The sequence below is a fragment of the Triturus cristatus genome, chromosome 8 (assembly GCF_964204655.1).
Source record: "Triturus cristatus chromosome 8, aTriCri1.1, whole genome shotgun sequence".
In the NCBI taxonomy this organism is placed as follows: domain Eukaryota; kingdom Metazoa; phylum Chordata; class Amphibia; order Caudata; family Salamandridae; genus Triturus; species Triturus cristatus.
The window spans coordinates 299,329,468-299,343,366 of record NC_140591.1 but is presented as its reverse complement, the minus strand read 5'-3'; the positions used below and the strand labels follow the sequence as shown (position 1 = coordinate 299,343,366).

General features: G+C 42.4%; 1 protein-coding gene across 2 annotated transcripts in view; it reads left to right on the top strand.

Moving 5' to 3' along the window:
• GJA3 (gap junction protein alpha 3) overlaps positions 1 to 13,899 on the top strand; it is a 654,666-nt gene that overhangs the window by 342,326 nt on the left and 298,441 nt on the right. The window contains exon 2 of one of the 2 annotated variants that reach the window (XM_085621555.1): positions 8,542 to 8,583. The gene's annotated coding sequence lies outside the window, so the exon portion shown is untranslated. The other variant, XM_085621556.1, reaches the window with a different exon arrangement.

Genomic DNA, 13,899 nt, shown 5'->3' with positions numbered 1-13,899 from the left:
TAAAACCTTCTATTAACTGCAATGCTTTTTAAAGAGGTGCTATCATGTATATTGGACCCAAGATGGCTGCCAACACTTCTTGGATGAAGTGCTGACAGCCAATCAGATCTCACAATGAGATGTGTGGTTAGGCTCCGCCCAGATACATATGTGATTTTACTTTTGATTTTCTCAGGAACTACTGAACGGATTTACACCATTTAAGCAAAAGGCACAAGTCTGAACTGAGGACTACCTCTTTGCCAAATTTGGTGTAATTCCGTTCAGCACTTCGGGCTGTAGCTGCGTCAACAGGTCCTTTGGGAAAATGCATGGGAAAAACGCGTTTTGGGACCCCCCTTTTTTCTCGGCCCCCGCTTGATGAATCATCGTGAAATTTTCAGGAGCGGATCGGAGCTGGACAAAAGTTTGGAAAATTTCGCGAAGATTCATCAATCGACGCCAACGTTATTCCAAATAGAATGTTGCGGATTTCCTATGGAAAATAGGTCCTAACTATAACTACCTACTGGCGACTGCCAGTAGGTGATATATATATATATATATATTACCTACTGGCGGTCACCAGTAGGTAGTTATAGTTAGAACCTAGTTTCCATAGGAAAAGCATTTTTTGATTTGCTAAAAACTTTGGTGTCGTTTGACGAATCTTCGGGAAATTCTCCCCAAAAAATTCTATCCAGGTCAGCTCCTATCCTAAACGTTTGGGGGGGATTCGTCAAGCGGGGGCTGAGAAAAAAAGGGGGTCCCAAAACGCGTTTTTCGTGTGTTCATTTCTATAGGAAATTTTGAGACATGCTACAGACCGAACTGCTGAACGGAATCACACCAAATTTGGTAGAAAAGTAGCTCTTGGTTCAGAAAGCGACCTTTTTTTAAAATGGTGTAAATCCGTTCAGTAGTTGCAGAGAAATGCAAAAAATAAGAGTCAAAAAATCATTTTCCCATAGGAAAGTTTAGGCAAGGCTACAGCCCAAATTGCTGAACGGAATGACTTCAAATTTGGCAAAAAGGTAGTGCTTGGGTCAGAAAGCCACCTTTTGTAAAATGGTGCAAATCCGTTCAGTAGTTGCTGTGAAAATCAAAAATAGAAATATCCATATCTATGGCTTCGGTGGGTTTGCGACTCCTCCCGACCACGCGCTTCATTTTAATTGGCTGGCAACACTCCAAACCAGGAAGTGTTGGCAGCCATCTTGAGACTCGATAAAAACGAGTCACAAGAAAACAGAGAATTAAGCATGAAAAACAAGAAAAGTGGGCCGGGTAAAAATACCCTGACCCCCTGGGCCTGCTCAGGCCAGCCAAAAAAAACCATTTAAAAAAAAAAAATCTGCCGAATTGGCGCTGGGTGCACGAATCCGGACCAAAAATAAAAAAAACGAGCCTGTGCTTCAATTTCAAAAAGCCCCCGAGTTGGCCAGGTCCCGGGGGCACTTATAAATTATGTTGCGGGGGCCCCGCAGCCCCGGGGACCACCACCTTATTAAATTAAATGTGGGGGGTACACAGCCCCCCCGTAGCCCCGGGGACCGCCACCTCCCCAGGGCTTTCTAAAGAAATGTGTGGGGGGTCCCAACCCCCCCACGCTTCTCCGGGGAGCGCCACCTCCCCGGAGCATTTATCTAAATGGGTGGGGCCCCCCCCTGAGCCCCGAGGACCGCCACCTCCCCAGAGCTAAAAAAAATAATTAGTGTGGGGGGCTCAAGCCCCCCTCACACTGCACCGGGGACCACCACCTCCCCGGGGCACCTAATATTGAAATATGGGTTCCATAGCGGACCCCCGGCCCCGGGTACCACCACCTCCGCGGGGCTTCACACATGTTGGGAGGGGGGCCGAGCGGCCCCCCTCCTGAAGCCCTCTGGCGTGTTGCAAGTTGGGGAATTAACTCCCCTTGAATCCTGAGGGTCCCTGGGGTCCAACTAGCCCACCAGATACTTCCAGTAAGCGCCACAGAGCTGGGTTGCAGAGAGGTGTAAAAAGGGGCATGGCCTCGGACCACCTCTCTGTAAAGCAGCTCTGTGGCGCTTACTGGAAGTATCTGGTGGGCTAGTTGGACCCCAGGGACCCTCAGGATTCAAGGGGACTTAATCCCCCAATTTACAATGTGCTAGGGGGCGTGTTTGCACAGTGGTGCAGGGAGGGGGCGGGGCCTGACATAAGAAGTTAGCAATCCTGCTGTGTGGGACATACTGGTGGTAATAAAAGGGGTAGTTGGCCCCCAAGGTTGACGTTGGGGACTAACTACTCCTCCTGTTACCTCCAGTAAATTCCACACAGTGGGATTGCTAAGAGGTGTTTAGAAGGCCACGCTCACCTTTCTCCACCACTCTGGAAATGAAACTGATATGTTATAGTTAGAAATTAGCATTTAAAAAACCTTTGAAATTCACTGAAAAAACCATAGGTTTCAGGCACGATATAGTTAGTTAAACATTTCACTCGTACAAAACCAAAGAAATTCAGCCGTTATAGTTAGTTCAGAAAACTATAACTCGCGCCCCCACGATGCACTGCTGATGACGTCACATATTACATCATTCATGTCATGGTCAGTGACATCACTGATGGCTTTACTGATGACATCTCAAATGACATCACTGATGATATCATCCACGTGAAAATATGATGCACCTCCTCACACCCTAATATAACCTTTGATACACCCACTCTAAAATACAGACTACCATTTTCAAAACAATAGACACACCAATAACAGTTACTAAATCCGCACTGACTGATTCCTAGGTGTACACACACATCCACTCATTCACCCATACAGTCACTCATACATGCAGTCACTCATCAATACAACACTATCTTATGCACTCGTACACCTACACAGACACTCACACACCACCACACATCCAGAGTTACTCACACGCCTAGTCAGTCATGCAAACAATCAATCATACTTCCATTTACTCACTTATACAGACACCACCTCACTTATTCATACAGATACTAACACATAATTACTCTCTTATAGAATCACTGATACAAGTACACACTCATCCATGCAGCCACTCTCACAATCACTGACTCTTACATATAGTTATTTATATATACCATTACTCGCATAAACTGCCTTTTACATATGTAGTTACTCGCACATGTACCACTGAGACATCCATTCACTCACCAACACACCCATACACACACTCACCCACCCATACAACTATTTTCACATGCACTCTTGCACCCATAAAACCAGTGAATCAACCACTCACACATCTATGCAGAGAGTCACACACCACCCACACTCAGGCAGCCATACAAACACTCAGGCAACCAATCAACCTATATAGACACTCATGTAGCTACTCACCAACCCTTGCAGCAGCTTACACAACAACAGACAGACAGACTGATACAGACATTCACACCGTTTAGTCACTAACCCATGCATTCAGTAAGACACATTCATTCACTCACTTATACAGTCAGTCACTCTCCTACTAAATTCTCCATCCAGACACTTATACACCCACTCATTCTTCAAAACACCTTAACATATATATATAAAATATATTTAAACTTTATAGAAACACACAGTCACTGGATGATGTCATCAGTGATGTCATCAGTGATGTCATTTGAGATGTCATCAGTGATGTCACTGACCATGTCATGAATGATGTATATGTGACGTCATCAGCAGCGCATTGCGGAGGCGCGAGTTATAGTTAGCTGAACTAACTATAACGGACGAATTTCTTTGGTTTTGTACGAGTGAAATGTCCAACTAAATATAACGTGCCTGAAACCTATTTTTTTTTCAGTGAATCTATCTATCTATCTATCTATCTATCTATCTATCTATCTATCTATCTATCTATCTATCTATCTATCTATCTATCTATGTAAATGTATATGTATGTGTATATATATATATATATATATATATATATATATATATATATATATATAAACAGCTTCCACATAGAAAACTACAGAAGAAGGCACGGACTCGAGGCTGCTCAGGATACGGCAACATTTATTGTCTCAAGTCACCCTCAACCTCGAGGTAAGAGAGTGACGCGTTTCAGCTTACTGGAAGCCTTTGTCAATCAGGTTGGCGCCATTGCAAATGGCAGTGTATATAGTGTCTATCCCACTTAAGGCACTGGTAGACATAGACAACATACTATCAAGCATGCACTACCAATATAAACCCTATGCAGAATTTGAAAGCGCTCTAAACATAAATACCAACGAAATCATAGATAAAAACAAATAGTGGTATGTAAATTGCATAATGTAAATAAACAACTTCTATGAATTACAATTGTATTAATTGCTTGGGTATATGGATTTGCAAACAAATTCTTTCATCTCACACGCCTTACTGGGAATACACATAACATAAAATGTGCACCACGATACTCTCGTAATGAATCTCCTGAAAATTAAAATCCACATCTAGTTCATTAATTAAAAACCATGCTGATATATGTCTTTTAAAATGTCAATTAGATATAACCTCAGACGCAAAGTATGCCTCCAAACTGCTAAAAAAAAGTCCGCCGGTATTTGATCTCTGACCTCTGCTGTTGGAATAATGTTCGCTCTTTCCATGCTGCAAATGCAGAGATCCCAGTTCAGTTCATCAGTAGCAGAGGGACAAGATAATGGCCACGGCACCTTGGGAGCCAATTACATACAGTGAATGACTATTGACTTCAGTGTCAAGCTCCCAGAGTGTGCTCCAATCCCATCGGGACTACCAATCCCATATTGCATCCTGACGAACATCTACTAGCGGAAGTTGACAACTTATACGCATTGTCAGTCATGAATACGGTGCATGGGCCAAACATAAAACCATTGGGGAAAATCATTGCGTAGATAGTCTCTTGACGGTTAAATTTATAATGTCTTAAATGACTGGCAACACATAAAAATGATTACTAACCAGGCACATATTCGGGGTGAGGGGGGACCGATGAACAAGTCACCAGAGGGAGCCAGTCTCCTGGACAAGGCATTTCTTGCTGGGGAAATGCAGACCCCGTGCTGACCTACTGATGGTCGCCAGTATGTAGTTATAGTTAAGGCCATATTTCCAGTAGGAAAAGCGCTTTTTGATTTACCTATAACTTTGGAATCGTTGGACAGTCTCTGGGCAATTCGTGAAGTGGGGGCTGAGATAAATGCTCTTAAAAAAAGGGTGTGTTTCCCATGTTAATTCCAATAGGACCGGTCAAAATGACTTCAGCCTGACCTGCATGATGGAATTCCACAAAAATTGTTAGAAAGGTAGATTTGGTTACGCAGATTGTTCTATTTGTTACTTGGTATAAATCCGTTCAGTAGTTTTTGAGAAATGTGAAAAAATACAGTTAGTGATATCTCTAGCCGCGACAACTTCGCGAAAAAAGACGAGCCCGTGCAGGGAAATGCAGAGCTCTGATTGGCTGCTAACAGTTCTACCAGAAAGTGTTGGCAGCCATATAGGGACTCGGCTTCAACAAAGTCTTAAAACAAAAATGTAAAGCAAGAAAAGAAAAAGGGGCAGGGTAGGAATACCCTGACCCCATAAAGTTGGTCCAGGGATCCCCGAGGGACACCAACATGGCCAAAAAAGAAATATAATAAAAACTTTCAGTGAAATTGCAATATTCATGGCAAAAACGTTTTAAAAAGCATGCAGGTGCTCCTGCACTTGCTTTTAAATAACCCAGTGTGGGCCATGTCCCGGGGGCATATCATAAAAATAGGAGGAGGCACATGGCCCCTCTCCTATGGCTTATGAAAGCCCCGGGGACTGTCACCTCCTGAGGGCTATGCACATATGCCGAGGCACACCAAATTTAGTCCATACTGTAATATAGGTAGTGTCCAATATAATGAGTCGAGGAAGTCCGAGGAATGGCCAGAGGAATGGCTATATGATAGGTGCTAGGAATTGGTCTTCTACCCACATATACCCAGGTCCTTTCAGCACATAGAAACCGTGGCATTGACACTATTACCACCGATATTTTGCCTCTGAAGGTACCGGGAGTCCCTTAATATAACAACTTGCCTAGAAAAGTCCTTTGGACGAAACACGTGTCAGCTGCCAGTGTGTTTTGTAATTGGATTTTGAGAAGAAAATAAAGAGAAAATAGTTTCTTACGGACTTCCTCTGCTCATTATATTGGACACTTACTTATATTACAATATGGACTAAATTTGGTGTGCTTCGGCATATGTGCATAACATTTGTAAACTCTACGGAGATCTTTTTCCTTAGAGTTTCTTTCTTGTCTCTTGAAGGGTGGAGGGAGACTTATTGCTTTGAGAGCACCACATTGTACTATACACCATTATTACTTTCCAGCTGAATAACTGCTAAGATGTGAATTCGCAAATAGGCATTTCCACCTTTGTATTTGTGGGTAATGACCTCCTGAGGGCACTTCTTATTATGTATGCTGGTGGCCCCATAGGGCCCTTACGCAGCTCGAGGGACTGCCAACTCCCCAGGGCATATGTAAATGAATGCGAGGGCCCGTGCTTTTCCCCGCAGCCCACCACCTCCCCAGGGGTAAAACAAACGCTGCAGTTGGTCCACGCAGATGACTGCTCCCACCATACTGGTGCTGTCGACAGCACCGGCTTGCAGAAAGCAGAGTTTTCATCTGTTTCTCTGCACGCAAATATGCGTGCAGAGAAGCTGATGGAAACATTGCTTTGACAGACAGTGAGCTGCCTTTCAGCAGCCTCCTATCTGTCATAGCAATGCCGGAACCCACAAGAGGCGGTCAGTGGTCATGCTCAATGACATCACTGATGACATCTCAAATGGCATCATGGATGACATCATCAAATGAGTGTTTTGAAGAGTTTATGAGAACTAAACATATATACTAACCTACTACAACATTTTGATTAGTATACTAGTTGTACTATTAATGAGTGATACTATATCTAATATGTGTGATCTGAGTGGGTGTGTGACTGTATCTCTGTGTGGGTGGGTGTGTTAGTGGCTGTATGGGTGTGTGAGTGGCTGTAGGCATGAGTGCATGGATTTCTGACTAGGTCTGTAGGTGATTGAGTGGTTGTATCAGTGTTTGTATGGGTGTGTGCGTGGGTATCTGAGTGGTGTTTTGGGTGTGTGAGTGAGTATGTGAGTGGTATTTTGGGTGTGTGAATGGTTGTATGGGTGTGTAAGTGGCTGTATGGGTGTAAACATAGACATGTGAGTAGCTGTGTGGGTGGGTGGGTGAGTGGGCGTGTGAGTGACTATGGTGTTGAGTGAGTAGGTGTGTCAGTGGCTTTATGGGTGAGAGAGTGGCTGTGTGAGTGACTGGTTGAGTGAGTGGGTGTCTGTATGAATTTATGAATGGCTGACTGGGTATGTAAATGGCTGTGTGGATGACTGAGTGGCTGTTTCAGTCAGTGTTTAGTTAAGTGTGTTGGTGTGTGAGTGGTTGTATTGGAGAGTGAGTGTCTCTGTGAAGGACTATATGGGTGAGTCAGCAGACATGAGAGTGCTTGTCTGGAAGTGTGAATGAATATGCACGTGGTTGTGTGGGTATGCGAGTGGGTGTGTGAGTACTTGCATGGATGAGTGAGTGGCTGTGTTTGAAAGGCTGTATGGGTGAGTGAGTGGGTGTGTGAGTGACTGTGTAGGTAAATAAGTGGGTGTGTGAGTAGTTGTATGGGTCAGTGTGTGGCTGTGTCTGGCTGTATGGATGAGTGACTGGTTGTATGAGTGGCTGTGTGGGTGAGTGAATGGTTGTATGATTGACTGTACGAGTGAGTGGGTATGTGGGTGGCTCTATGGAGGATTGAGTGGGTATGTGCATACTGCTATGAGTCTGTGAATGCATATGTGAGTGGTTGTGTGGGTGTGTGAGTGGGCATATGAGAGGTTGTATGGGGTGTGAGTGGGTTTGTGAGTGGTTCTGTGGAGTATGTCATCAGTGATGTTATTTGAGATGTCACCAGTGATGTCATCTGTGATAGCATTTGAGGTGTCATCAGTGAGGTCACTGACCATGTCATAAGTGAAGTAATATGTGAGGTTGTAAGCAGTGCATGGCGGGGGCATAAGTTATAGGTAACTCAGCTAACTGAATTTCTCTGGTTTTGTACGAGTTAAATCTGAGCCTAACTATAATGCCCCTGTGACCTTTGTTTATTTCCACAAATACACACACACACATATGCATACACCAAAACATAAAGCAGCTCCCTAGTTATTATAATGGGTGGTAAATAACTACATTTTATCATTGTTAGTACCTTTCTTGCTATTTTATAAATATTCAGCTTATTGTATATTTTTTAAAACAACACTAGTGTTCTCACTTCGTATGATGTCATCTGGGTCAAAGGTCATGTGACATCACTTCATTTGAAGTCATCGGCTGTCAAAGTGTGCGTGATGTCACTTCCGCTACCCCTGGTATTTGGGTTAATTTACGTCTATGCACATAGACTGCTTGTTTATGGCTAATGCACTTGTAAGTTCTGTAAATATAGCTGAACTGATTATGTGAGACATTTGAAGGGGAAGTAATTATAATTTTTTTCTGTCACTAGCACCAGAGGAAAGAACACCACTGTATCCTTATGGGAGGAGCAGTAAGTAACATTACCGTCAATCAAACAAATTGCAATTGTACTTGAAATGTTAATGTGTAAGTATACTTGAGAAACTTTGAGTTTTCTGCTTGTTAATATGTAATAGTTGTTCAGTTATGAAACAGAAAGGTTTGTGTAAATTGTGAACTCATTCTCAGAAAGATAATTTCAAATTTAGCGCATGGTGCATCGTAAAGAGAGAACATGAAATATCACCCAACTAGTTTCCAAAATTGCAAAAAAAAGTAACTCCACGTTAAAAATAATGTGTGGATCACATGTACTAGGAGAAACTGTGATGTGACCATGAGTAAATTGCCTCTGATCCCTAGACATAGAGATTAGGGACATAGATAAGACTAAATGGCACTCCCTAAAGTTGTTCACAGGTATCTTCTCTGGAAATAAATGATGTGAATGTTAAGCTACAGAACACACGGCGATAACAGTTGCTTGCATAGAAATATGAAATAAAGCATTGCAAAGATTAATTATGTAATTTAAATGCCAATAGAAATGGAATAGGCCTGTCACGCTTCCTTTTGAACACATTTAAAAAATGAATTCCTTATATTAAGGCAATTATCCAATTTTTATGAGAACATTGAAAAATCTAATATTTAGCTAAATAATTATTCCATTGTTTTGAATTTTTTTGTACTTCAACTATAGTCTTAGTATTTGACTTGGATACTATAGGCTGTAAGGCTGGCAAAGGCAGTCAGCCCTTTTGGATTCATGCCGTCTGTCTTCTCTTGAAGCATATTTTCTATTTCGCTTTCAACTGTACTAGGTTAAACGATCCTCTGTCTATGTTTGTGCATCAATAACTCACGGAAATCTAGGCACTTTCTGCCATCTCCATTAATATTTTGGTATCTTGTTTGTTGCTTCTGGAGTTGGTCTTGTCTGTGTTTTCCCATTCAGAATCATTGATAACTGCATTTTCTTATTCTCGCTTTCTTTTTGATAAAACTCGTTTATCTCTGTGAAATGTTCCTCAAACAAGTTGTGATTTTAAATCAACATCACTTCAAAAGTCCCATTTTAAAAAATCGGTGACCCATCATTTTTCTTTAATGTTCCTTTTCTTTTTTAGGATAGTAAGAGCATAAAGCTACATTAGAATCCTCTGTGCCAGGGCATGAATGTGTTCTAATTATTCTGTGACAAGTAATTAAATTTTTTCTGAGTTATTGGTCTCTGTCTGTACATGCCAGCATTGCTGTGGTTTTTATTTACTTTTCATTGCAAGAACATACCACAAGGTCAGGCTATTTCTTGATGATTTGCAAAATATAAACAAGCACATTGTTAGCCTTATCTCGATTTCTGCATATTTTACATAGCACCAACCTCAGTTGTAATTGGGGTCAGATTAGCTTCCTGGATTTAAGCTTGTGATCTTCCACAAACATTGTGTGAGAATCGAGTTTGGAACCCAAAGCTTCAAATGGATTTACACAAATGGATTTATGAATAATTACGATGTTGGGCAGACTTGAGTCCGCGCATCACCATTTCAGTGTGGCAACTGATGGTAGGTCGGCAGTTTCAAGCATTGTATTAATATGCAAACGCACATGGTACGGTCGCAAACTCTCATTTTTCTATGGGAGATTGTGCTGCAGCTGGATTCCCTAATCGAGGCCACTGAGCGATGGGGACCCTGCTAAGGGCCCCCTAAGTCACTTTCCGATGGGCTTTCCATGTCGGAAAGCCCAACATGGAAAGCCTGTCGGAAACCAGTATCATAATCCCTTCAGCAGAAACGCCGTACATAAGGGATTATGTGGCAGTTTCCAACTGGCGGACGGGCTCCATGAGCCTGTCGGAAGCCAGCTGGAATGACCGACCAGTTTAAACTCCGACCGCCTACATTGTAATTAGGTGGTCAGACTTTAAACTATGAATGTCGGTCAGAATGACTCCGACAGACATCCTAATGAGCCCCTCTTTGTCTATAGGGAAGTGTGTTGGTACATAAGGGCATTAGTTTGTTGGGAATCAAGATGTGGTGCAGTCATATATATGTATATTTTATTTCTCGAAATTCCATAAAAAACAATTAACACACCATAGATGAAGAAGAAATGCAAATTGAGCTAACTGGAGGGAAATGCTCACTTTTACATTATGAAACCTAAATTGGTTAATGCAATCACTGCAGATGTCTGTTTGTGCGATCAGATAGCCACTGAATTGAATCCTAGTTGGTGCAAAGGGGAATAGTGATTTCTGTATTTACAGTGCTACAAGGTTCCAGCCTGTGACACAAAGCAATGTGAATATGTGTCATCATTTTAAAGTTGTACTAAATACAGTATAAGACAATCTGCAGCAAAATGATATAGGGACTTTTTACGAGTTGGGCGGTCCAACCGCCAGTGAACAGCGTTCGGCCCCGCCAGTAGCCCACAGTGCTGGTGGTCCCTAAGACCGCTATATTATGAGTTGACACAGTGTCAGCGGTGTGGATACAGAGATCTTGCAATGGTGGTGAATATTTTTACTACATATATCTATGCCTGTGAATGCATTTTCGTCTGAATATGTGTTGGATGAACACATATGCATGATTTATGTGGAAAAATACCATATACCCATTACCAGGGTTCACCTGTAGATCGCCACAAACAGGGTCATAATCCTAGGGGTGAAGATCCTGCTGTGAAGGGGGGTTCTGGAGTAAAGGATCCATGTCGGAATCTGCCTGGAAAAACAAGAAAGGGGTGAGTACGCACCCCGAACCCTTCGTCACCGCCACCTTGAAGCAGGCGGTCAGACTGCCACGGTCTGCTTGTCGAACAGGCAACCTGTAATACGGATAGCGGTGCAGTTCCCCTGTATTGCTGCCTTTCCCTGACCACGAGCCCGGCAGTCGGCTGGTGGTCTCGGCAGTCTAGCTGCAGTTTTCGCAAAGCCAATCTGCCCAACTCATAACACAGCAGTTGAATCGCCAAGCTCTCCACGCTCAGACCGCCACTGCCAAACTTGTAATAAGGTCCTTTGCATTTAGGATAAAACAAGTGCTTTCAAAGTATATGTTTTAGTAATTCGTAATCAGACTGTGCCTAGCATCAACATTTTGATAAATGTCCATTAAAAGGAACCATTTTGGAATTCAGCTGATAACACCCTTACATTTCCTCCCAGAAACAATAAATCTTTATTACTGTGCAACGTCAAGTGGCTGCATCAATTAAAGCCTGTACTGACTCCCTAGCACCCTTTACATTTGGTGATTAACCAATTGCACACATTTACTTTTATTTCAGGTAGCAGGCACTCTGGTGAGCAGGCCTATTTCTTCCTTAGGTTTCTGTCCCACCCTAGGCTTAACAGCACAGGAGACCAAAGTCCTCAGCCCTTTAACTTTTATCGAGAGACTCATTAACTGTTCAGAGGTGGTTGTTTTTTTAACAAAAAGTACGGGAACTCTTTTTTTCAAATGAAGAAAGCACAGGTAGGTCAGTCTCCGTAGATCCTGTCCACTTCAACCTCTGTTACACACAGAGTTTTCCTCCTAGCACAAGGGCCCAGGTCACCCTTTCTGAGCTGGGCACAAGGACAAAGCAAAAGACGTGCAAGATGTGTAAAGGACAGGCAGCATGTTTTGGGCCGTAGGCTTAGGAGTGATGGCCCTGTGGAGTGGGCAGAGGAGACAACCTGTAGATTACAATGGTGCTGCAGGTGCTGCTAGTGCAGTGGCACTTGGGCCCATGGGTTTCAGTGGTGAACTAAACCCCCATTAAAGCTGTTTTTCTATCCTTCCTTGCTTGTTTAGGGGCCCAGAGCACCCTTGCTGTGCCAGTGTTAATTCGAGCCTCTCAGTAATGTGAGGGATATACTTGAAGCAGAGGAGACACCTTAGCTTGGGCATCAGAGGAATGTTGAGGAAGGATGGGTGCCCACGTTTTTACAAAGGGCAGTTGAGGCAGCCTGCTGGCAAAGAAGTGGCGAATAGCTACACATAGTAGCTATCATTAGCGAAGCAGGTACATTCGCACCAGGGCCCATGGATGTAACGGGCCCACATCATCAAAATTATGACTGTCTTCCTTTATAAATAAGGCATCTAGGCTCATATTCATTGATTGCTACAAAGAGAGGGACAACACTTAGGAACTATTTTTTCTTAAAGGCACATAAAGCCTGTTTCAAGGTTGGAAATATTGCTAGGTATGTAGGGGAAGGAGTGAAGGAGGCAGAGGAGACAGACTTCTACTCAGGACCACAACTATGATTAGTGCACCATGTGCAGTTCCATTGAGACCGGCAAGTGAAAGGAGCTCACAAAACTCTATTTATGAGAAGCAGTGTTTTCTGGTAATTGTTTTATGCGTTTGTTCTTGTATAACTCTTCCATTTTGTGTGGATTATGTGCTAAAGAAAAGGTACCCTTGAAATGATCTCAGAAAGGCTACACAATCCTTGCCATAAATCTGTAGAGGGAGAGCACCTTAAAAAAATTTGATTGGGGGCCCAGAGCAAAAATTGATGTAAATTTACACTCCAAAATGGTGAAAAGCAAAGAAGAGTAGAGTTGCACATAGGTGTAGTAGTAAATATGCATGTGAGTAAATATCTACAGTTATATTTACCTTTCTGATTAGGACCCCTGCAGTGGGCTTTGAGGGCCAACAAAAAACCTAGTTCTATCTCAACTCATACTATTGGGTGTTTGGTGTACCATTCCTCTCTCTAGGAAGTGCTTCCATTGGAATGCATGAGGGACTATATTACACCTGAAAAGTGTACCCAATCATCACCCTGTTTTTCACATTCAGTTTTTTGTCTCCTATAATCACTCTTTACAGAAAATAAAGTTTTGTTACTTTTTCTCCAGCATTGGTAAAGCCAATGGGCCTGGCGTTAACATGCAATAGTATTAGTGAATGCCTGTGTATGCGTGTGCTAGCATATTAAAGATGACCCATTGGTTTTTCTTGCTTTAAATATTGTTAATCATATTCATTAGTACCTACTAGCATTGCTCTTCTATCATCAAAGTCAAAACTAAACAAAAACAAAACAAGTATGTTTTCTTTACACACAGAATGAGCTTTCTCACTTAGAAATTATACATTTGCGCTACTTTTTCTATTGTGGTTTGTCAAAACGCTTGTATTATTTATGTTGCTATGCCTAGCATGGTATGAAGCAAAAACCCTTGAGCGGTAACTAGTTCAAAACATTTGTAGTGCCACTTTACCTAGTGATACCTATACAGTTCCACTAGGTGAACCATTGTGGAATTATGGCATCATGTACCATTAATAGCCTAATAGCACACAGCTTTATCTTAAAATATCA